The sequence below is a fragment of the Stegostoma tigrinum genome, unplaced genomic scaffold (assembly GCF_030684315.1).
Source record: "Stegostoma tigrinum isolate sSteTig4 unplaced genomic scaffold, sSteTig4.hap1 scaffold_67, whole genome shotgun sequence".
NCBI classification, from domain to species: domain Eukaryota; kingdom Metazoa; phylum Chordata; class Chondrichthyes; order Orectolobiformes; family Stegostomatidae; genus Stegostoma; species Stegostoma tigrinum.
In genome coordinates this window covers 1,094,469-1,119,472 of record NW_026728611.1, presented here as the reverse complement: position 1 = coordinate 1,119,472, position 25,004 = coordinate 1,094,469, and the positions used below count along the sequence as shown (strand labels likewise).

The following is a 25,004-nucleotide window of genomic DNA, read 5'->3' as shown; positions in this document are numbered from 1 at the left end:
GTCAAAGTAGAACCAAAAAAAAGGAATTTAGAATAACCTCGCTCTGGTGGATAAACTTATAGTATAATAGCTATAGCAAATATTACTAATTAACTGTTCCAGCATAGTAGCAGCCCATAAACAGACACTTTGGTCAGAAATAAAATTCAGAGAAGGTTCTCACATGCGGTTCTCCAATTCAGGAGGAGAAAATAATCATCCAAAGAAAATTCTGCAGTCAGGAGACATTCACTGAAGCTTCCAACTCCATTGAGACACCAATAGCTTCTGATGCAACAGAAAAGCAAAACTCAGAAATTCTGATCTGTGAGAGCTCGTCGCACTCATTCAGGCTGCATTTAAAAAAAACCCGAACCCTCTCAAGACTGTTTACTCAATGGTCTTAACTAGACAGCTTTGTGCCTCTCGTTCAATCCTTCTCTTAAAAGAAACCAAAATAAAATAATATCTTACAGTTACAGCAATGTCACATGAACACATCGAACTGTTCCTCAGGAGCCCAGGGTGGATCAATTCAGCATTTGGCCCTGCTCTACAGCCCCTTGCGTCCCTACATATGAAAAGGAGAAGGCCATTGAGACCCTACAGTCACTTACATGTAAACAGACTTAGGTAACATGACAAGCAAATGGAGCTAGGCTGTACAGATAGTCTGCTTCACGCTGGTCAACATGCCTCCATTGTTCATGGTACACATGCAGTACTTTAATGCAGTTTTACAGTAGTGTGGTGGGAAGACTAATGTTTTGTGCAAAATCACAAGTGGCATCCTCTGAAAATACATGCTTCCGTTCTCTATGGAGATCAGAATCTGGTTGGTCTGGCTAATGTCACAAAGAGGGTATTTGGGCTGCTGTCAGGATTGTGAACAACATCGGGTTCAGTGTAAGGTCACAGATTAATGTGGGGAGAGTTCATTCAGAGCCTGTGCTTCTCTCTGAATCACTGTGGGGCTCTATGTCATTTTATATGTAAAATCCACATGTATTTACATGGGTCACGTATGGGATTTCTCACCCTATCAATTTCTTTTGTGGATAAAAGAGTTCATCACCAACTTTGTAATTTTAATGCAGTAATCTCTGATTCTCTCACAGCACAACATATTAAACACTCACTTTCTTCACTCGCTCCTCATGGTACCATCATCTCAGGGATTAGACTGGTGATGACCATTTGTACCGTGTCTGTGGCAAGGAGTTCTTTCATTACAAAAGGGATCAAGCCTATGCACAGTGCCCATAAATAGTCTTTCATCAAGGCTGTACATGTGCAGACATATGGTTTTATTCATGTACATGAATCATCTTACAATGAAGGACAACATACCATTTACTTCCCACATGACTGATAGCGCTGCATGTACTAATTTTGGTGACCTATGATCAAGGACATGCAGGCCCTTTTGTGACCACAACACTTCCCAACCTCACATCATTTAATCATTACAAAATGAGATGTATGCTGTTGCTGGCCACATCCAAATAGTTTGTATGCCTTTTAAATTACTGTGGTCCAAACACTGATTCATGTGATACCCCATAACGAGCAGCATTCAGCCTGGAAAAGGGCTCCACTCTCTGTATTGCGTCAACTAAACAATTCTCAATCCATGTAGTATATTCCACCTTACCTCTCAACTCTAATTTTATTCACTCACCTGTGTGCAACCATATCAAAAGTACTCTGTAAATTCAAATACACCGCTCTCACTGGTTCTCATGTGTGGATACTTCAACTATTATATACATATTACTCAGTCGTACATGCACTGGGCAAAGGATCACAACACACAGGAATTGCCAAAACAAGTTGGAAAGTACATCAACTTCAGTCGATAATGCAGTTTTCTCTATTTTCACATCTCATCACCCATATTCTCTCTCTCTCTATCTCATACATACATGACATAAATCAAGTTAATGAATACTCCAATCTTTCTCCATGTTTTATCTCTCAAAGCTCCCTCTTTCAGTTTAAATGTATTGTTTGCATTTGGATGTGACACAATTACAACTGAGTGATGAAACTAAAAAAACATCATGAGGAAGGAACGGGCTGGAGTTATTAGGAATAGAATCTTAGGGAAGATGGTGGAGTAGCAATGGAAGACATTTCTGGGGATAATTTGGACACACATCTGAAATTTTTGGATGTTTCAATTAACATAAACTGCACAGGTTTACCAAAGATAACTTCCCTTTCCTGAATCGAAGTTGACTCTGCCAAGTCATATCATGATTTCCCAAGTGTCTAGTTTTTACAGCCCTCAAAAAAGGTTCCATATTTTTCTCATAACAGATATCAAGTTGTCCAAAATTTATTTTTATTTTGATTTCCCTCTCACTCCAGTTTTTTTTTAATGTGCGTTACAACAGCTACTTCCATTCTGCAGGAACTGGCAATTCCTGAATCTGAAGAATTCTGAATGGTAATCAATAATTCTTTCTCGTAGTTACAAGTTTTAAATGACATTTGGACAAGTTCATGAACAGGAAACAGTTGGAGAGATATGGGCCAAGCCCAGGCAGGTGGGACTGGGATAGTTTGGGATTATGTTTGACATGGACTGGTTGGACTGAAGAGCTGTCTGACCCTGTAACTCTTTCACAAGCTCTATTCCCACCTCCATGTAATCTCTGGGACATACCAGAGCAAAGTACCAAACTTCAGTTCAATTAGTTTTGAGCAGTTCCGCTTTATTAATTCTAATCTCCCACAGTTTCTCATTTTCACAGTCACAGTCCTGTAGAATTTCTGGAAGATTTCCTATATCTTATTCTGTGGAGACAGAGTAATGTATCCCACTCAGCAGTGGGTCAGTGGGGGTTGGGGTGAAGAGACACGGCCTCTGTCAACAAGTGAACACATCGGAACACTGCACTTAGGAGATAATGGACATGGCACCACTGCTACTTGGAAAGTTCTAGAATCTAAACAGTTCAATGAACTGTCATTTGATGGCCATCGACGGGTTATGCTGAAACCACTGACACAAAGCTGTAACCTCCTCATTTTAGAATCAAACTGGCTTCACACTTTGCAACTGGCATAGGTCGAGGTAGAGATAAAAATAAGAATACAATCAAAATATTAGTAACTGCAAGTGTGGCCAGAAGAGAGCTGCAACTGGAAAGGAGCAGATTATGATTTAATCAGAAACAGCACTGAAGCGGAAGTGAAAACTGAGGATATTATTAGTGATAAAGGGAATATTGTGATATAAATCAGATCAGGACAAAATGGGCCAATGGTGGTTATGAACACTTTTCTTCCTCCTCGGGTGTTTGTAAGTGAAGGTGAAAAAAACCCTGGAATAAGAGTTGAGTTTGTCACTGAAAGTGAATACAATAGTTTCCTTCGTTGCCAAATACAGAGCTTAGAAATTGAGTCGCTGGTCACAGAATAAATGAATGGGCAGAGATAGAGAGACTTACCGGGAACACCAACAATAGCGAGGATGGGATAGTAACCCGCCTGAATAACCATCAGTACAGCTTGTATCCACAATGTTAATGGTAACCAATTGATAGAAAGATAGTAAAGGCCAGAGGATAAACTCCTGTCCATTGTTGGAACATTCCAATCTATTCCTCTCAGTTTCTTATACATTGTTGTCACATTCCCGGCTGTGGTTCTGAGATTCTGATCCATCATTTGGAACATCCCAATCTGCTGGTCACAGATTCTGATCTCTCCACATCTCTGGAGCTGCTGATCCCAATTGTGTTGAATATGCCACAGCCACAGATACTGTGGGATAACGCATTGGGAGAAACCCCTTATTAATAGAAGAGGGAAACCCTCCAGTGACACAGTTAGTATCCATGGAGACTGACATTAATTCGAGTCACTGAACAAACAGCTCCCGTTAACCCCTTTCACTCTGACACTTTTAATGTAACAACAATACCTGGTTTGGGTGACATTGCCTGCTATTGGTCTCAATGCCCATCTCCAATTCATCTCACAATGATAGAGACAGAGGAGAAAGTTGATACTTTCTCTGCACAGGCTCGATGATTCTGCTGTGTTATCCACATGTGATGACGTATGTAACCATTTTCCTCAGAGCCAAATGAGAGGTTGTTATTTCACCGAAGTCTCCTCCACCACAACAACTGCCAATCCAAACACATCTCTGGCCACAACTGCCTGGAGAAAGGCAGGAAATGTGGGTTTTGCTGAACTTTCCTCTCACTGCACTAATAAATGAACATTTTATCCTTAACACAATATTTTCAATAATTTGCTTCTAAAGTTGCAAACAAATTTTTTGCAGTTTATACAGCCTTTCCTGACCAATTTTTTAGCCTGAGCCCAAAACTAAACATTACATTTCCAATTGCTTTGCTTATTGGGAGTAAAGGGTCAGAGACAATATCTATGTGAGTGATTAAGGAACAGTAAGGAAGAGGGGACAGTGGCTGTGCAGACTGGACAGGACTAACATGATATCGCCCATTAGGCAATTTCTTCTTCATAGATGGAATAAAATAAAATGCAGAGAAAGAGACAGAATAAATTTGGCTGAAGGAATGGCGACTGACAGGTGAAAAAAACACGATAGGTTGCAACGGAACGGAGGAGAAATGATTTTATATACACTGTTTAATCAGCGTATGTGTGTAGACATATAAGATTGTTCACATATGCTCAACACATTCAGGGTTATTATTGGAGATATGATGAACACAATATGGCACAGACGATGTGACCTTGTCTTGTTTGTGTCTTGTTAACATTGCATTCAGTGGAGGGAACCCATCTCCCCCATTCACAACTTTATTTACTCTCATTGTACATCTGCTTCTCTTTCAACACAATTAAAAGCCCATTTGTATTTTGCACCGCATCCCAACACCCTCTGTTTTCTGTTAGCCCTCCTCCACCTCTGGTAAGGTATTAAAAAGGCCATTTTCTGAACCTGTTCAGTTCTGAAGAAGGGCCTCGCTGGACTTAAAGCCTTAACTCTGTTTCTCTGTCTCCAAAGATGCATCTAGACCTGCTGAGTTTCTCCAGAAATGAATCAGCACATTACACCGAAAGCCAATTCTCAAATTAGCCAGACCAATAGATATTTGCAGATCTAGCAAAATGAGCCAGAGTGAAATAAAAATGTTACATCAAGATGCAGAATTGCCTGTCCACAAAGTACATTCTTGCTGTCAGAACTCTACATGCTTTTCAGCACCTGAGGCATGTTCTGCTTAGGGCCTGCCACAATATCTCTGCCTTTCCCTGGCATTTTAGCACTTTGATGTCTCAACTAGAACCTAATGTCTCACAGTGCTCCTGTCTTGCCTGGCTGTTTACTGCAGGCATAAGCCATGCAGCTTATCACTGTTATTACCAGCAGTCAGTCAAGGGCGAGTCAGCAGATGGTCACCAGTTACATCTTCAAAATGCTCCAGTAGATTTGTTGAGCCTGAATTATGATCATCAATCCAAGCTGACCCTGTCCATTCCTGCCATTGGAGGTCAGTTTGATGAAATTCTCAAAAAGTGTTCGGGAGTTTGGGAGGTTCAAGTCCATAGCTCTCTGAAATTGCAACACAAGTAGATAAGATGGTGAAGAATTTTGCTTTCGTGGTACACAGCATCAGGATATGGTCAACGTGGATGTCTGGTTCATAAGTGGCATGTCAGAGCATGCACTGTTTGTACGAGAATAACTATGGTTTCAACTATGAAATGGCCACAACTTGATCAAAAGAGAAAGTGACCATCAAGCAGTTTGAACTGTCAGCTGTCAAATAAATTAAGACAGTTTAACGTATTTGCAGGAGTTTTTAATTTTTTTAAAAAATTCATTCATGGGATGATCACATCACTGGATAAGAATGGCAGTTTCCTTCCCTGTAGGCCATCGGTGAACAGATGGGTTTTTCCAACAAAGGCAATGGATTGACAGTCATCATCACATTCTTATTTCCAGATGGATTCACACCTAGGTCCCCAGACCAGTATCTCAGCCTCTAGGGAAGTGATGGACAGAAGACTAAATAGAAAATATGTACTAGAAATCACACAATGTTTTGGTTTATGTTTCCGTCATGAGATCCATCACTGCTATGGACACCAGGTAAAGAGCTGACGAGACTGCAATGCTCCCAGGCAGAGTCACAGCGGTCACCAGGTTTCATAGCCGACGGGGAAAATGCAAATCAGGGATTATAGGACATGACTCAACCCAATCCTATGTTTGGATTTAAAACATTCCTTTGATTTTTATCCACAAACTGAAAGATTACATTGTTTCCAATAAACAAATGTCTGTGGGAGAGCAACAGAATCTGTCATTGTAAAGGTGTGCAGACCTATCTAACAAATAAAGGGCCATCGAGATCATCACAGAATTCCTACAGTGTGGAAGATGGCCATTCAGTCAATATCAACCCTGCAAAGAGCATCCCAACCAGTCTCACACCCTACCCTATCCCTGCATTTTGCACACAAGATACTATGGGCAATTTAGCATAGTGAATCTACATAATTTGCACATTTTTGGACTGTGGGAGGAAACCAGAGCATCTGGAGGAAACTCACGCAGACAGTGTCTGGGTAAGACAATCTTCGTCAGGTCAGTGCGGACTTGATGGGCTAAGTGGTCTGCTCCCACAGTGGAGGGATTCTATGATCTCCAGAAACAAGCCCAAAACACATGGTTTTTGAATCGACTATAACAAAGTGTGGAGCTGGATGAACACAGCAGGCCAAGCAGCATCTCAGGAGCACAAAAGCTGACGTTTCAGGCCTTGACCCTTCTCTAGGCCCGAAAAGTCAGCTTTTGTGCTCCTGAGATGCTGCTTGGCCTGCTATGTTCATCCAGCTCCACACTTTTTGTTATCTTGGATTCTCCAGCATCTGCAGTTCCCATTATCACTGATACTATTTTTGATTCTACTGTTAGCTATATTCAAACCAATCAACTTATTCAGAAATTTGCTGGTCGTTAACCAGGAACCAGGAATGTACCAGGAAATCCCTTTTCACATATCATGCAGGTGGATAGGCTTTAGTCAGTGTGAATGTGTCGATGTGTTGTGACAACGTGACTATTTCCAAGCTCTACCTTACACAACTGTTAGTGTGACATTTTATTCACAATACCAGCACCTTTAATTGAGCAGGTATCGGTAACATCTGTACAAACAGCCCAACACCATGGTTTATTTGATAGTGAGAGTGACAGCAATGTTCTTCAACTGTGGTTGTCTGCGAACTCGCTGGTGTGTTAACAGTTTGGATGACAATGAATCCCTTCCCACACAGAGCTCATGAAAGGTCTCTCCCCAGAGTGAACTCGCTGGTGTATCAGCGGGGAATTCGAGTCAGCAAAGCCTTTCCCTCACGCAGAACAGGTCAATGGTCTCTCTCCAGTGTGACTCTGGTGGTCAGTTTCTAGCTGGGATGGATGAAGAAATTCCTTCCTGCAATCTGCACATTTCCACACTGTCTCCCAGTGTCACTGCACTGGTGTTTGGACATTTCAGATGAATCTTCACAGACTCTTCAACACACACACCATGTGCATTTCTCCCCAATGTGAGTGCTGCTTTTTCCTTCAATGTTCAAAATCCTGAGAAAATTGGGTTGTGATAAACAAAGTGACCGTCAGACCTGGATGTGGGCCTGTTTAAATTCTCCAACTGCAGACTATACTTTCAAAGAGAAAGTAAGTAAGAAACCAGAAGGACACAGATTGTGAAACTGAGAAATTCTCTGGACATGTGTACAGCAACACTTGGGGAATATGCTGGATCACCATTAGAACAAATTCATTCATAAATATCCTCCAGGTAAGGGATCCAGTCAGTGTTTGCATCAAACTACCAAAAGAGAGAATTGGGAGAGCCAGCGAGGAAGGACAGTCATTGTATAGATCTGTAACTCCACCTTTCAATCCCTCTGAAAGAGTAAGAGCAGTGCAGAAGTAAAATTGTGGAAATCTGAAATGAAAACAAAAAAAATGCTTCATCAGCGTTGTACAGCACAAAACAATCCCTTTGGTCCCAGTTGTCCACGCTGACCAGATATCCCAAATTAATCTAATCCCATTTGCAAGCATTTGACCTATATTCTGCTACACGCTTCCTATTCACATACCTTTTAAATGTTGTAACTGTACCAGCTTCCTCTGGCACCTCATTCTGCACAGGCACCACCCACTTTCCCTTTAAAAAAAGGAAATTTGCTGGAAAAGCTCAGCAGGCCTGGTGGCATCTGTGGAGGAGGGGGAAAAAAGTTAACATTTCGGGACCGGTGACCCTTCCTCAGAACCCGAAACTCTTCTCTCCTCCACAGATGCTGCCAAACCTGCTGAGCTTTTCCAGCAACTTTGTTTTCTTTTCAGATTTACAGCATCTGCAGTTCTTTTGGCTCCCTTTTAAAGACTTTCCCTCTCAGCTTAAGCCAATGTTATTAGTTCTAGTCTCTAATTCAGGTTAGTTCTTCCCTAACCTGGGAAAACAATCTTGGCCATTCACCCTACACCCACCATAATTTTATTAACCTCTATAAGGTCACCCCTCAGCCTTCAATGCTCCAGGTAAAATAGCCCCAGCATATTCAACCTCTCCCTACATCTCAAAACTTCCACCTCCTGCAACATCCTTATAAATCTTTTCTGCACCCTGCCAAGTTTAACAGCATCATTCCTATAGCAGGGAGACCAGAACTGAACACAATATTCCAAAAGCAGCATAATCAATGTCTTGTTCAGCCTATAACATGACCTCCCAACTCCTACACTCAATGCACTGACCAATAAATGCCAGCACAGCAAATATCATCTTCACTACCTTCTGTACCTGCAATCCACCTTCAAGGAACTGTGCACCTGCACCCCAAGGAGTCTCTGTTGCATAACAGCCCCGAGGGCCTCATCAGTAACTGTTTAAGTCCTGCCCTGATTTGTCATTGCCATAATGCAAATCGCTCACATTTATCTGAACTAAGTGTATTTCTATCACTCCTTGGCCCATCAACCCATTGATTACGTTCCCATTGTACTTGGGAAGTAAACTCCTTTGCTGTCTACTACAACAACAATAATTTTAGTGTCATCTGCAAACTTACTAACCATTCCTCCAATATTCATTCCACATGATTTGCATCAATGATAAAAAAAGCAGTGGACCCAGCACCAATCCTTGCAGCACACTGCTGTTCATAGTCTTCCAGACTGAACCCGCTCCCCGCCCCCCACCATGATCCTGTTTCCTACCTTCAAGCCAATTTTGTTTCAAATAGCTAACTCTCCCTGGGTTCCATTTGATCTAATCTTGCTAACCAGTCTGTCATGTGGAGCTTTGGTGAATGCCTTGCTGAAGTCCATAATAGACAGTGTCCACTGCTTTGCCTTCTTCAATCTTCTTTGTCACTTCTTCAAAAAACTCAATCAAGTTAGTGAGACAAGATTTCCTACTCACAAAGCCATGTCTACCATCCCTAATCAGTCTTTGCTTCTCTAACCACATGCAAATCCTGTCCCTCAGAATCCCCTCCAGCAATTTACCCACCACTGACATCAGGCTCAACGGTCGATGGTCCTCTGGCTTTTCCTTAAAGAATGGCACCACATTAGCCACCCGGCCTTCTGGCACTTCACTAGTGTCAGTGATACAAATACCTCAGCAAGGGGCCAGCAATTACTTCCCCAGCTTCTCCCAGAGTTTGTGGGTAACACCTGATCAGGTGCCAGGAACCTATCCACCTTTATGCATTTTAAGACATCCAGCACCTAGATCTCTGTAATATAGACACTTCTCACGACTCATTATTTATGATTCCAAGCTCTCTCACTGCCATATCCTTCTCTGCAGTAAATACTAATGCGAATACTCATTCACTATCTCAGCCTGCAGTTCCACACAGACAGCCTTGTTGATCTTTAAAGGGGCCCCTATTTTTTCCCTTGTTGTTTTTATGTCCCAAATGAAGTTTCAGAATCTCTTGGGATTCCCCTTAACTCAATTTGCCAAAGATAGCTCATGTCTCCTTTTTGCCGTCCTGATTTCCCTCAAGTATACTCCTACTGCCCCTATACTTTGAAGGATTGACCCAAATCCTGATGTCAGTACCCAACATGTGCTGCCTTCTTTTTCTTGACCAGAGCCTCAATTTCTCCAGTCAGCCAGTATCCCCTACATTTACCAGCCTTGCCCTTCACGTGAACAGGAACATGTGCCTGGCTCTCCTTATTTTAGTTTTGAGGGCCTCCCACTTTCCAAGCATTCCTTGACCTACATATTACCTCTCCCGATCATCTTTTGGAAGTTCTTGCCCAATAATGTCAAAGTTGGCCTTACTTCAATTTAATGCATATTTAGAATTTTGAAATGTATAAGTTTTATATGTAAACTGATCACATCTGCCTGCATCTGGCATATACTCCTCTAAAGCTCTCTTATCTATGTCCCTATTCAAGTGTCTTTTAAACAATGTGACTGTACCTGTATCTGCCACTTCCTCTGAGTTTGTTCCACACGTGGACAAGTTCGTAAAAATAAAAAAATCCATGTCTTTTTAAATATGTATTTCTCCTCTCACCTTACATACATGTCCCCTTGTCTTGAAATCACCCAACCTTGGGAATAAACCCTTGCTATTCGCATAATCTGTGCCCTCATGATTTTATCAACCTCTAAGGTCACTCCTTAACCCATTATACTCCAGTGAGAAAAGTCCTAGCTTTGTCTGTCTATTTGATAATCAAGCTCTCCAATCCTGGCAACATCCCAGCAAGTCTGTTCTGAACTGTCTCCAGTTCAATAATAATGTCCTTCCTGTAACAGGGCAACCAGAGCTGCACACAATACCTCAAATGAAGCCTCAATGTCCTATACAACCTCAACATAACATCCCAACTCTGAGACTCAGAGGTCTGAGCAATGAAAGCAAGTGTGCTAAACAACATATTAACCACCCTGACTACTTGTCTACATAAACTTCAAAGAATTATGTACCTGAATCTCAGCATTTCTCTGTTTCACAACTCTACCCTGGGTGCAACCATCAATTGTTGGTCCTACCCTGTTCATTTTACCAAAATACAATATCTCACATTTATTCAAATTGAACTTCATCCTCCACTTCTCAACCCATTGACATAATTGATCAAGATCTCACTGTCATCTTAGATAACCTTCACTAACCACTAATTCTCGTATCGTCTGCAAACTTACTAATCTTGTCCCTTAAATTCGCATCCAAATCATTAATATAAATGAGAAACAAAAGTGGCCCCTGCACAGATTGCTGTGGAACACACTGGTCACAGAACTCCACTCTGAAAAATCCCCAACACCACATTCTCTCCGACAACTAAGCCAATTCCGCTTCCAATAAGCGAGCTCTTCCTGAATCACGTGTGATCTAACTTTACTCATTAGTCTACCACGTGGAACCCGGTCAAAGGCTTCACTCTCACTCTGGGAGGTGCTGCAAATCTGACCCAATTCCCCCGCTATTTGTCCATCATTCCTTGAAAAGTTAAATCCCAACTCTCTTCTGAGAATAACTGCTAAATCTGCATCCAGCTACCATTCAGACTGTTCCAGATCCTGGGAACTTGCTGAGTCAAACAAACAATCTTCACATTTTCACCCTGCATTATTTGCCAATTAGCTGAATGTTGTATTCTACGGTTACCAAACATTGCTACAATGGAGAATTATCTCGGCTTCTGTTAGCTCTCTCCAAGCCAGAGACCCACCATAATTTTAATTGACTTATGGGATGTGGTCTTTCCTGCACAAACTAATATTGATTGCCCATTTTTATTGGATTTGGAGAAAGTGGTACTTTCTATGACTGCTGCACTCCATGTGCTGTAAGTACACCACTGTGTTGTTATGATGATAATCCACCCTGGAGCCTCACTACCCTCCCGATTGCAGGAATCATACCTCAAACTTCACTACCCACCTGATCATGCCCTCGAGCCTCACTACCTGCATTACTGCAGGCATTACCATCGAGCCTCAACACGCTTCACATCTCTGGAATCCCTCTCCAGCCTCACTACCTGCCTATCGTTGGAATCCCCCACTAGCCACATAACTCACACCATCTATTCAGATTCCTCCAGTCTCACAAACCACCTCATCTCTAATCTCCTCCAGCCCACAAACTTCTTTAGCTCTATAATTGTCTTCAGCCTCACAAACCTCCCTTTGTCTGAGGTCTCCTCCAGCCTCACAATCTTCCCCATTTCTGTAATCTCATCCAAGCTCACTTTTCCCTATTTTTGGAATCTTCTCCGGTCTCAGAACCCTTCCTGTCTCTAATATCGTCCAGCCTCACAAATGGATGATACAAGAATGATATTTCTTTCCTCTAATACAATCCTTATTTTTATACATCCACTTGATGGCGGTACTTTCAATTTCCTGGGCTTCAGGCCCCTGAATTTCGAGGTAAACCGCATTACGTCTATACCTCACTTTTCTCCCGAAAATACTGACCAATCATGAGTCATTTGTTCTAATATCTCATATTCTGAAATGACTTGACATATTGCTGGGTATCCTCCTATGTGAAGAGTCTCGGAGGTCTACAGCACAGAAAAAGTCTTTGTGGCCCATCCAGCCTGTGCCAGTTAAAAACCACCACCTAACTATTCTAATCTAATTTTCCAGAACTTGGCCCATAGACTCTGCATTGGCATCACAAGTGTGCATCTATATATATCTTAAACGCTATGAGGATCTCTGTGCCTACCACCCTCACAGACAGTGAGGTTCAGTGCCATTGTCACAGCATGATGACATTACAGACAGGAAAAGAGACGAGCTGAGTCTGTGCAAACCAAAGATCCCCCACACACTGTGAAAGACGGGAGGGTGCCTGATCGGAGGCAGAGGAGATTTAACAGAATGGTTTGTAGGGAGAGGGTTTTTAGTTGCATGGTTAGGGCTGTTTTTATTATAATTTTGTGTGACTTAGACATTTCTGGTACATATTGAGAATATCCATCTACAATAGATGGACTTCCTCTCAATCTCTCTCCTCGCCTGGGGTGCAGTAATCTTCAGGTTAAACCAGCCCTATGGTCAGGTAGGACAATGGTGACTTTACCTTAGGCATAGTGATGCCACTGTGCCTCGGTGGTGTAGAGGGGAATGTTGCATGTGGTGGATGGGACACCACTCTGACACTGCTTCATCTGGAGGATGTTACCTTTCTTTAATATTGTTGGGGCTGTACTCATGCAGGGAAGTGGAAAATGTTCCAACACAATCCGGATGAGTGCCTTACACACAGGAAACAAACTGTCATTGGGTAATCAGGTGCTTGGGGAAACTAAGATTGATCTCCTTGTAACAAAGGATTTTGAGGGGACCTTTGATAGGAGGTGTTTACAAAAGATAAACATTAGGACGGCAAAATGTACACTCAACTGGCCATAAAAAAGGGCTACAGGACATATATTAAAAGTCGTAGGAAAGATCTATTGAGAGAATGGGGTAATAAGAAAGAAATTTTACATGGCAAATGGGAATGAGCAGGAACACAATACTCACACACAATGCGAATATCCAGGTCCTGATTGAATTGAGTAATTCTGTCAGAGTTTGGTGTTACAATTATTGAGCTTCCTACCTGAAAGTCCACTTGTAATATCCTGTAACACAAATTCATAAAATCCATCACTGTCAGAGTAGGAATCCACAACATCCCCTCCTCCTGGCCGAGGGTAACTGTGCATTGTTCCTGCTGCACATTATTCCTTGTGGGAGTCAGCAGCTGATTCGAGGGATTTCTATTTGGGTTTCTAGGAATTTCCACATTGGGGCTTCATGTCACTGAACAGAACAACAGGTGTTTGACACAAGGCAAAGAATGGCCAAGATTTAGTGAGATGCAGGCAGCAGGATTTGCTTCCTTTTCTTTCCTTCTGTGCTGCTGCACTGCCACAATGAGACATCAGCTTTTCCGGCCCAATGCAACTTGATGAACAAGTTGTCTCGATTCTGAGAAATGGGCAGTAAGCTTCTCCCAGTCATTTGAAAAAACACCCCTTAAAAAGGCAGCAATTACGTATGTGTCATGTTGCCCAGTGCTCCCAACAAAAAGATGAGAAGAATGAGGAAGGATCTCATAAAAAGGGATAACAGTCAAGTTCCATGAGGGTTAGAGTTTATGGAGAGATATTGATAAATGGGCGACAAGTCGGCAAATGGAGTATAATTTGGGAAAACGTGAAGTTGCTAATTTTTGAGGAGATGACCAAAGAACAGTGTTATTTAAAAATGTAAAAACTGTGGAAAACTGCAACACAAAAGGGATTCAGGAATAATTGTGCAGGAAGCATGAAGCGAGCATACAGTTGCAACAGGTAATCGGGAAGGGTCATGGGATGTTATCCTTATGTCAAGGTGTTTGCAGTAGAAGAGTTTGGAATACATGTCTTAGGACAAATGTACAACTTGCTGGCAAGACCACATCTGGAAGAATGTGAGCAGCTTTTTTGGTCCACTTATTTGAGCAAGTATATAACTTCACTGGAGGCATTTCAAAGAAGATGAACTAAGATGATCATTGGTTTGGAGGGATTATGTTTTAAGCTAAGACGAAACAGGTCTGGAATATACTAACTAGATTTTTTTGAAGAATGAGAGATGTTCTAATTAAAAATAGAGGATTCTCAAGGGAGTTGACAGGATAAATGCTGAGGAAATATTTCTCATCGTGGGAGCAGATTCTCGATAAGGCAGAGAAGAGAGGGTTCTCTTTTGGAATTGTCAAGCTTAAGGCAACACAGACATGGGTAAGGGGTTTCAGTCGCGAATGAGCTGGAGTGAGGTGGAGAGAAGGAGCATTTTAGAGATTGAAATTTCTGGCATTTGTGATTGAAATGTACGGTAAGATGTTCATCTTGAGACCAGATATGACAGCATTATTGAGAAGGGTGCAGTTCAGCCTCAGACAGTTCCCAATGAGAGGGATGGATTCAGTACAATAGTAAGGAAAAATAATTTGTAATAATAACTGAAGGCAATGTGTTTTACTATCACAAAGTGTTATTGGAGGAAATTTCAACTAATCAAGTAGTGGAAGCATGATAAGCAGTTTTATAACTGAGTAACAGTGGAGCAAAGTGATGGAGACGAGTTCGATCTGAACATTGTAGAATACATGTGAAAGTTAACACAGTGCTTGTGGAAGATCTCACCTCCTGGAAGTATGTTGGTGAGAAACAGCATGGGCCAAGGATAGATCCTGGAGGGACATTTACGACATGGATTTCAGACAGGAAAGAGAGATGGAGTGGGATTTTCCAATGACGGTGAGGTCGAACATTGGTTTTAAACAGAATGGGTGAGAAGGACATAACCGGAAAAGAGAAACAGACAGAACAAGTAACAATATCTGTGAATTGGCATGGGGGAAGAGGCAGGGAGGAGGAGGAGGAGGAGAAATAAGAGTTGGAATATTTGTAGTTTAGTGAGAATAGGGCAAAGTGTTAAGATGAGCTCTGATAAGGCTTGACATGAAACTGGACAAAGATGCAAGTTTAAGCCTAAAACGAGGAGCAACATGCTAAGCAATTTGGTTTGGTGGGCTTGTGGAAGAGAGGGAAGCAGCAGAGGCAGCTGATTGGATTGTCTCAATCTTAGTGACATAGAAACTGCATGTGTCTCCTTCACTTGCTGTTGGAGCGGAGGATGGAGGAGACAGGATGATGGACAGTGTTTTGCAAAGAAACAATGCCTGTGTTAGTGATATTTAAAAATGAGTGAACAAACCTGATGACTAACTTTTATCCAGAATGTTAAAATGTACAACAGAAGTCCAGGTTCAAATCCTATCTCAGCAGATGGTGGAATTTGAATTCAATAAAAAAAAACTGGAGGAATCAACTGGTTGCCATGGCAACAATTGCTGATGACAGAGTGAAAAAAAAATCTAATGTCCTTCGGGGAAAGAAATTTGCCAACCTCAGCAAGCCACTCAGTTGCAAATCACTGCAAAGTTTCAACAAAGGAATGAAGCTGGGTGGCCCATTTGGCATCCACCAGGGAACTAGGAAAGACAACTGCAGAATCAGCCCTATCGGCCCCCCAAACTCCTGCTTAATAATATCTGGGGGCTAGTGGCAAAATTTGGAGAGCCGCTTCAAAGACGAGTCAAGGAACAGTGTCAGACTCATGGAAACATACCTGGCAAACAATGACACACACCACTATCATTGTCCTTAGTGAAGCCCTGTCCCAGCAGACGTGACAGCACAGTGCTATTCTGACCAGATTATTTGACCTGGGAGTACTCAACATTGACTCTGACGCCTGGAAGTCTCATGGCTCCTGCTGATTACCATGTACCATCCTCCCTTGGTTGATAAATCAGCAGTAGTATTATCGCTAGATTATTAATCCAGAGACCCAGATAACATTCTGGGGACCTGGGTTCGCATCCTGCCATGGCAGATGGTGAAACATGAATTAAATAATGATCTGGAACTAAGATTCTCATGATGACCATGAAACCATTGCCAATTATCAGGAAAGACCCATCTGGTTCACTTATGCCCTTTCCGGAAATGTGCCATCCTTACCTGGTCTGGATGACATGTGACTCCAAACCCATAGTGATGTGCTTGACTCTTAACTGCCTTCCAGGTAATAAACGCTGGTCCAGCCAGCGATTTCCACATCCCAAGAGGGAATTTTAAGAAACAAAAAACTCCATCATGTTGAACAGCACTTGGAGGAAGCACTGCGAGTGTGAATAGCACTAAATGTACTCAATGTCCACATCAGGAGTAGTTTGCAGGAGGATTACCAATCAGGCTGGTCGGGTCCTGAAGGACAAAGCTGCTTGGCTGGGACTGCAGCAGGTGCTGACGCACCAAAGGGGGAAAATATAGCTGATCTCATCATCACCAATTTCCCAGCTGCAGAGGCATCTGTCCATGACAGGATTGTTAACAGCAACCACCGCACAGTCCTGTGGAGACAAAGCCTCATCTTAAACTTGAGAATACCCCCCATTGCATTGGGTGGCACTAACTTCGGCTAAAAGGGACAGACTTGGAACAGACACAGGAGCTCAAAACCAGATATCTATGAGGCTTTGAGAGAGACTGCAACAGTAGCAGACCTTCTCCAGCACAATCTGTAACCTCATGGCCCAGCATATCCTAGAGACACCCATTGCCATTGATCCAGGGGACCAACACTGCTTGAACGGAGAGTATTGGAGGGCATGCCAAGGGCAGCACCAGGCATACCTAAAAATAAGGTGCCAACCTGGTAAAACCACCAAACAGGACTATCTGCATGCAAAATAGCATAAGCAGCAAGAGTTAGAGCTAAGCCACCCCATAACCAATAGATCAGATGCAAGCTCTGCAGTTCTACCACACCCAGTCGTGAACAGTGATGGACAATTAAACAACTCACTGGAGGAAGAATGCCAAAAATCCCCATCTTTACCCGACACAGGAGCCCAACCTCTCCTTGCAAAAGACAAGTCTGCAGCAATCTTCAGCCAGAAGTGCCAACTGGATGATCCATCTCAGCCTTCTCCAGAGGTCCCCAACATCAGAGATGTGAGTTTTCATCCAATTTGATTCATTTCACATAATATTAAAGAAATGAATGAACAGTGCAAAGGTTATGGGCCCTGGCAACACTCTGACAATAGTAGCGATGACTAGTGCTCTAGAGCTTGCTAGCATCCAAGCCAAACTATTTCAGTCCTGCTACGGCGCTGGCATCTCCTAACAATTTGGAAAACTGCCCAGGTCTGTTCAGCACAAAAACATTGAAAATCCAACCCGACCAATTTCCCCTCAAGCAATCTACTCTCTATCATCAGTAAAGTACTGGAAGGTGTTGTCAACAGCAGTATTAAACAGCACTTACTCAGCAGTAACCTGCTCAGTGACACCCAGCATGGGCCATGGTGGGCACTCAGTTCCTGATCTTATTACAGACTTGATCCGCAAATTCACAAACAGCTGAATTCCTGAGGTGAGGTGAGGGTAAACAGCAGAGCCCTGCACAAAAACCACGTACTTCCACTTCAGTGACAATGACTGACAGTGACACCTTAGTTTCAGCTCATCTGCTGAACCTCTCATCTATTCCTGTGTTACCTCTAGGCTTAACTATCCAAACTCACTGCCAGTCGGCCTCCCACATTCAATGTCCCTGTAACCTCAAGAATACCTAAAGTTCTGCTGCACACAAGTACATTTGTACCAAGACCTGTTCACCCATCACTGCTGTGCTCCCTGACCCACAAAGGCTCCTGTTTATAAGCAACAATTTAAAATTCTCAGATAATAAAATGTGAGGCTGGATGAACACAGCAGGCCAAGCAGCATCTCAGGAGCACATTGGCCTGCTGTGAAGCTTTTGTGCTCCTGAGATGCTGCTTGGCCTGCTGTGAGCTTTTGTGCTCCTGAGATGCTGCTTGGCCTGCTGTGAGCTTTTGTGCTCCTGAGATGCTGCTTGGCCTGCTGTGAGCTTTTGTGCTCCTGAGATGCTGCTTGGCCTGCTGTGAGCTTTTGTGCTCCTGAGATGCTGCTTGGCCTGCTGTGAGCTTTTGTGCTCCTGAGATGCTGCTTGGCCTGCTGTGAGCTTTTGTGCTCCTGAGATGCTGCTTGGCCTGCTGTGAGCTTTTGTGCTCCTGAGATGCTGCTTGGCCTGCTGTGAGCTTTTGTGCTCCTGAGATGCTGCTTGGCCTGCTGTGAGCTTTTGTGCTCCTGAGATGCTGCTTGGCCTGCTGTGTTCATCCAGCCTCACATTTTATTATCTTGGAATCTCCAGCATCTGCAGTTCCCATTATCTCTGATACTAATTTAAAATTCTCACCCGTGATTTAATTCCTGGCTGTGACGAGCCCTATCTCCCTGCACACACAACCTTCAAGAGTTCGATAACTCATTTAGTTCCAGACTCCAACAATGTGTTTAATCATCCCTTCACTATTGGAGGCTGTTTCTACAGTTGCCAGAAAACGTGATCTGGAATTCCCCTGATAAACCTCTTAGGTTTGCTTTCCTTGAGAGAGTCAGGAAAACCTGTAGATATGGTAACTTTTTGGTCACCTGACCTAATATGGCCTTACGTCAAAAGTTTGTTGATAATATTTTTGTGAAATTATAAAACATGATAAAAATACAAATAGTTTGTTGATTTGGACATACACCATTAGCTCTTCAGTATCGCTAGATGAATGATCTGTAACTTCTCAAATGGAGCATTGTGAGAGCACCTTTATCATACAAACTGAAGCAGCACACGAAAGTTAAACATCACCTTCTCCACAGGGAACAGGGCTTTGGCAACGATCGCTGGTATCTGTGGAAGGAGAAACACACAGTAAATGTTGCAGAAGTGCAAAATGAATGACAGATAAAAACGCTGTAGAATTTGGTGGTCTGAAATGGAAGAAAAATACACTCTCTTTCTGGGAAAATATTTCCTGACTGTGAAAGATACCATTCAAAAATTAATCTGGTAAGAGAGCAGCACATGGTCAGGGGGTGGGCAGCAGTGGAAAATTTATTTACAAAAAAGGTACAAGGAAATTACAGTAAAATACTACAGAGATCAAATCTATCCATCATTAGAGACTGAAGAGATTAGACACCGACAAAGGTGATCAGGGAGCACAGAAGTGAGCAAGAGCAGTGTGAGCTGCTATGATCCAACAGTCTGGGAAAAAAAATCCATAAGAAACAAACATTTCTCTTGGATAAGAGATAATAGGAACTGCAGATGCTGGAGAATCCAAGATAACAAGGTGTGGAGCTGGATGAACACAGCAGGCCAAGGAGCATCTTCGGAGCAGGAAAGCTGACGTTTTGGGCCTGGACACCACTTCAGAAATGGGGGAGGGGAAGAGGATTCTGAACGAAATAGGGAGAGGGGGGAGACAGATCAAAGATGGAGAGAAAAGATATTTGGAGAGGAGACAGACAAGTTAAAGAGGCGGGCATGGAGCAGGTAAAGATGAGGAGAGGTGGGGAGGTAGGGAGGTGATAGGTCAGTCCAGGGAGGACAGACAGGTCAAGGGGGTGGGATGAAGTTAGTAAGCAGGAAATAGGGGTGCAGCTTGAGGTGGGAGGAGGCGATAGGAGAGAGGAAGAACAGGTTAGGGAGGCAGGGACAAGCTGGGCTAGTTTTGGGAGGCAGTTGGGGGAGGGGAGATTTTGAGGCTTCTGAAATCCACATGGACACCATTGGGCTGCAGGGTTCCCAGGCAGAATATGTGTTGCTATTCCTGCAACCCTTGGGTGGCATCATTGTGGCACTGCAGGTGGCCCAGGATGGACATGTCATCTGAGGAATGGGATGGGGAGTTGAAATGGTTCGCAACTGGGAGGTGCAGTTGTTTCTTGCGAACTGAGCGTAGGTGTTCTGCAAAGCAGTCCCCAAGCCTCCGCTTGGTTTCCGCAATGTAGAGGAGGCCACAACGGGTACAGGGGATGCAGTATACCACATTGGCAGATGTGCAGGTGAACATCTGCTCGATGTAGAAAGTCTTCTTGGGGCCTGGGATGGGGGGGGGGAAAAGAGAAGAGGGAGGAGGTGTGGAGGCAAGTGTAGCACTTCCTTTGGTTGCAGGGGAAGGTGCTGGGAGTAGTGGGGTTGGAGGGCAGCGTGGAGCGGACAAGGGAGTCACGGAGAGACTGGTCTCTCCGGCAGGCAAGCAAGGGTGGGGAGGGAAAAATGTCTTTGATGGTGAGGTCGGATTGCTGATGGCGGAAGTGTCAGAGGATGACGTGTTCGATCCGGAGATTGGTGGAGTGGTATGTGAGGATGAGGGGGATTCTTTTTCAGTTGTTATTGCAGGGATAGGGTGCGAGGGAGGAGTTGTAGAAAAATGCAGGAGACACGGTCAAGGGTGTTCTTGACCACTCCGGTGGGGAGGTGGGGAGTGGAGTTGCGGTCCTTGAAAAACAAGGACATCATAGATGTACGGGAGTGGAATCCTGGGAGCAGATGCGGCAGAGGTGAAGCAATTGGGAATAGGAGATGGCACTTTTGCAGGACGGTGGGTGGGTGTGAGATGTTAATGTGATAACATCCCATTAATTTAAAGAAGTATAGAAATCAAAGTCTTTCATCTGCATTTGATTCCTATACAGAGACTTTGACTTATAGAAGTAAAGTCTTTTATCTACTCACATCGGTATGCAGACACTGCCCTGAAGCTTCCTGCCCAGCTAGGAATTCAGTGTAAAGCTTTTGTAACTCATCTTCTCACACATCGGCATGCAGACACTGTCTTACGTTTCCTGACTGAACTGAAATTAGAATCAATCTGTATCAAATAGGGTTAGGTGGGGAAATTTTGTAAAGGTGTGAAACCTCTAAAGCATGTAACTTCTGTCGCTGACTAAGGGGCCAGGGCACTGACTTTGTCCTAGCCAGACACACTGGCAACTTGAAATCACAATCTGTCCCGGACAACAACTCAAAATCACCTCCTGCCATGAGCAGCTACTTCACAAGCAATCGATACTATATCCTGGTCTTTTATGTTGTCCATGTAATAATTGCTTGGTATCCTGTTTTTGTCTGTTGTAGTAATTGTTTTATGTATCATGTCATTGGAGGTTGTGAAATCGTTTTCTGTATCATGTCTTTTGTAAAGTATAAAAAGCAGGGACTGTCCGGGGAGAACTCCTTGTGAGACTTTGCACTGTGTGCCGGGTTGAGTACAGTGATTCTTCACAGCTTGTACTTGCTTGGTAAGAAAATGATTTGTGTTTTTCTAAACAGGTCAGTGTCTTGTTATTGCAGCACGTCCGTGAGGGTCTCCGAAAACAAACTTGACAGGTGGGAGGAGGTGTATTCTAGGTAGCTGTGGGAGTCAGTGGGCTTGAAATATATATCGGTTTTGAGATTGTTCCCCAAGATGGAAATAGAGGACCAGGAAGGTGAGAGAGGTGGTTAGAGATGGTCCAGGTGAACTTAAGGTTGGGGTGGAAGGTGTTGGTGAAGTGGGCAAACTGTTCGAGCTCCTCATAGGAGCACGAGGCAGCGCCGATACAGTCATCCATGTACTGGAGGAAGAGGTACGGAAGAGGGATTGTTCCAACAAAGAGACAGGCAAAGCTTGGGCCCATGCAGGTACCCATGGCCACCCCCTTTGTCTGTAGGCAGTGGGACGAGTTCACCGAAGCACATAATGGGGTCAGTGGAGGGGAACTGGTCAGACCTGCAGGACAGGAAATAGCGTAGGGCTTTGAGGCCATCTGTATGGGGTATGCAGGTGCTAATGTGGTATACTGCACCGCTGCACCCGTTCTGGCCTCCTCTATATCAGGGAAACCAAGCAGAGGCTTGGGGACCACTTTACAGAACACCTACACTCAGTTCGCAATAAACAATTGCTCATCCCCACCTCCCTAACCTACTCTTCCTCTCACCTATCCCCTCCTCCCATCTCAAGCCACACCCCCATTTCCTACTTGCTAACCTCATCCCACCCCTTTGACTTGTTGGTCCTCCATAGACTGACCCATCCCCTCCCCACCTACACTCACCTTTACCTGCTCCATCCCCACCTCTTTAACTTGTCTGTCTCCTCTCCACTTGTCTCCCACTCTCTCCCTGTTTGTTTCAGCATCCCCTTCCCCTCCCCCATTTCTGAAGGGTGTGGGCCCGAATACGTCAGTTTTCCTGTTTCTCTGATGCTGCCTGTCCTGTTGTGTTCCTCCAGCTTCACCCCCGGCCCTTTTAAAGTTTCAAAGCTGTCGCGCATGCGCCCCGCGGATCACTGCCCCCAATAAAGATGGTGACGGTCACACGGGCCGATCGCCATCTGAGGCGTTGATTTGTTTTCTGCAAACGTGAGTCTGGGAGTTTCAAATGGGTGTGTTTTCCGACGTGCACTAACTGTTTGTAAAACTTCCAAACCCATACGAATATCACTTCCCTCCAGCTTTCTACCGTTTTGCTTTCTTTACTGTGGCCTGCTCTTACCTCAATTGCACAAATCTTGGTCTCAGCGAAGGATCTAGGCCCGAAACGTCAGCTTTCCTGCTCCTCTGATGCTGCTTGACCTGCTGTGCACATCCAGCTGCACACCGTGTTATCTCGGATTCTCCAGCATCTGCAGTTCCGGTTATCTCAGCGACTCTGCACCGCACTCGTGGATGATCACGTGGTTTTCACTGATCCCGCCCTCCCTTCATTCCGATTGGGCGATATCCGTCCGGTCATGCACGGCACACCTGTGCTCCTATTGGTCGCGCACTGACATCAATCAGCCAGACTTCACCGTGAGCTGGAGCATGCGCAGTGCTTTGTGTTATTGTTGGAAGCAAATGAACGTCGTCGCAATGTTGCATTTTGAGACGAATGAGACTGAAAACCGGATCTGTCTTTTTACCTTCACAGATGCTGCCAGACCTGCTGAGCTTTTCCAGCAACTTTGCTTTTGTTCCTGATTGACAACATCCCAGTTCTTTTGTTATTTTTTAATAAGTCGCGATTGAAAAGGCTTCCTGCAGCTCAAAGCTAAAGGTACTCTTGATACCGCTCTGTCAGCCAATAGAGAAATAGCGGTGAAATAAGGGTAATAAATACAGGTCTAGCAGTCCTCAGGTAAGATGTAAAGGGAATAATTATGAATATGAAGAACATCACGTGGTGAAGTGAGGTGAGTGTTGTTCATATGAACTGTGATTGGGCAGAGAGGGAGGTTAATCAAAAAAGAACAAGCAGAAAAGAGATTCTCAAGAAAGGTCTGTGCAATGGAAAGCAACGAGAATCAGAAGATAAAAGCCCAACACAAGAAAAAGTTTGAAGACCGTGGCTGCAGAAACTCCAATAAGTTGTTTCACTGCTCTACTGCCTAGTTATTGACTTAAGCAGTATAATCCACATTCAACTCTAAGTAGCTGTCTGAGTTTGTCACTGTAGTTTACTTCATAACAGATAAACTCCACACTTTGTCTCAATAAAGCTGACAGTTGGTTCACCAATTAGTTCTGCTGCCAAGTCCGTTCTTGTTTGAAAAGGGGTATAGATCACATTTAAATAGACAATGAAAAATGTCAATCCAGGCTGGGAGCAAAATTCTACTCCCTCGCCACTGACTCCATCCCTGCCCCAGGTAACTGGCAGGTAACACACTGGTCACAGTCAGGGTGCAATATTTCACCCCAAGATGAGCTTCTAACCACATTACTCACCCCCACACTCATTATCACAAAGACCACATACAATTTCAACCTCAACAGCATCTCAGGTCATCTGCTGCTGAAACTCTCATCCATTCCTTTGCTACCTCTCGACTTAACTCCCCAAACACACTCCCGGCCGGCTTCTTAATACTACTTCCCTGAAATCTTGAACTGATCCAAAAATCTGCTGCCCATGTGTTTATTCTCACCGATTTTAACATCTTCAAGTTTTGTCATTCTGTGCTCACTAACATAAACATTTTCTCAGTGGCAAAGCACCAAGGTTTTGAAATTCATATCCTTATTTTGAAATTTTGGCATCACACCACTTTCGTTTGATAGTCCCTCCAGCTGCAAACCCCTCTGAGATTTATCTGAAGAAGGGTCACTGGACACAAAACAGTAATGCTGCTCTCTCTCTCCACAAGCACTGCCAGATAAGCTGAGTTTTACATCAATTTCTGCTTGTGTTACAACTTTCAAGCATCTACTGTCATTTTGCTTTTTCCTTCAAGACATTTGTTCTCCCTGACTTCCAACCTCCTGTGGATTTCTGGTTTTAACTCCCACCTTTTTCATGTTTTCAGTTCCTAAGGCCATAAGCTCTTGAATTTACTCCCTAAACATCCGTGGTTTTCAAAGTCCCCTTGTTTGTTCAGGATATTCCTTGAAACCTACTTCTTTGGCCAGTTTTGGGTCACTTGTCCTAATAAGTACCTGGTATCAAATATTGTTTTGTGACAACCTTGTGTAATATGTCAGATCATTGGATTGAATCAAAAATGTGAAAACATTTAAATTGTTCTTTTGGAAAACATCACTAATCCTTCACGATCATTTGGGA

The 25,004-nt window shown here is 43.5% G+C and overlaps 1 protein-coding gene and 1 long non-coding RNA gene across 5 annotated transcripts in view; one reads left to right on the top strand and one right to left on the bottom strand.

The window, feature by feature from the left end:
- On the bottom strand, nt 1-23,159 carry LOC132209118 (uncharacterized). 4 transcript variants are annotated; one of them, XR_009445211.1, is made up of 5 exons: nt 22,956-23,159; nt 19,278-19,319; nt 13,530-13,630; nt 454-7,952; nt 1-267 (listed from the first exon to the last, which is right to left on the bottom strand). It is a non-coding gene; the product is annotated as an uncharacterized LOC132209118 (long non-coding RNA). The 4 variants fall into 4 exon arrangements; XR_009445213.1 differs by having other exon boundaries at nt 2-267; nt 3,438-7,952; nt 22,956-23,158; XR_009445212.1 differs by lacking the exon at nt 1-267 and having other exon boundaries at nt 5,771-7,952; nt 19,234-19,319.
- LOC132209117 (ral guanine nucleotide dissociation stimulator-like 1) overlaps nt 22,747-25,004 on the top strand; it is a 59,376-nt gene continuing 57,118 nt past the window's right edge. The window contains exon 1 of the mRNA XM_059644290.1: nt 22,747-23,498. The gene's annotated coding sequence lies outside the window, so the exon portion shown is untranslated. The remainder of the gene's footprint in view (nt 23,499-25,004) is intronic.